Source organism: Aythya fuligula, chromosome 29, assembly GCF_009819795.1.
Source record: "Aythya fuligula isolate bAytFul2 chromosome 29, bAytFul2.pri, whole genome shotgun sequence".
In the NCBI taxonomy this organism is placed as follows: domain Eukaryota; kingdom Metazoa; phylum Chordata; class Aves; order Anseriformes; family Anatidae; genus Aythya; species Aythya fuligula.
The window spans coordinates 1,305,394-1,305,692 of NC_045587.1; positions in this window are offsets into that span (position 1 = coordinate 1,305,394).

Below are 299 nucleotides of genomic sequence, written 5' to 3' on the forward strand. Positions count from 1 at the left end.
AACTTCCTCTATTAATAATGCCGTAGCGACCAAAGCTTGGAGACAAGCAGGCCACCCTCTACTTACTGGACCAAGTAACTTAGAACAATACCCCATGGGTTTCTTAATTCCTGCCCAGTCTTGAGTACGAACTCCATATGCCGCCTGGTTTGATGTGTTCACAAAGGGATAAAAAGGTTTTTCCAGATCCAGAAGGCTCAACACAGGTGCTTGTATTAATGCCTCTTTTATTTCTTCAAATTGTTGATTATCTTCTGCAGACCACTTAAGTTGGTTCTTAATTAATTTCTCATATAAGA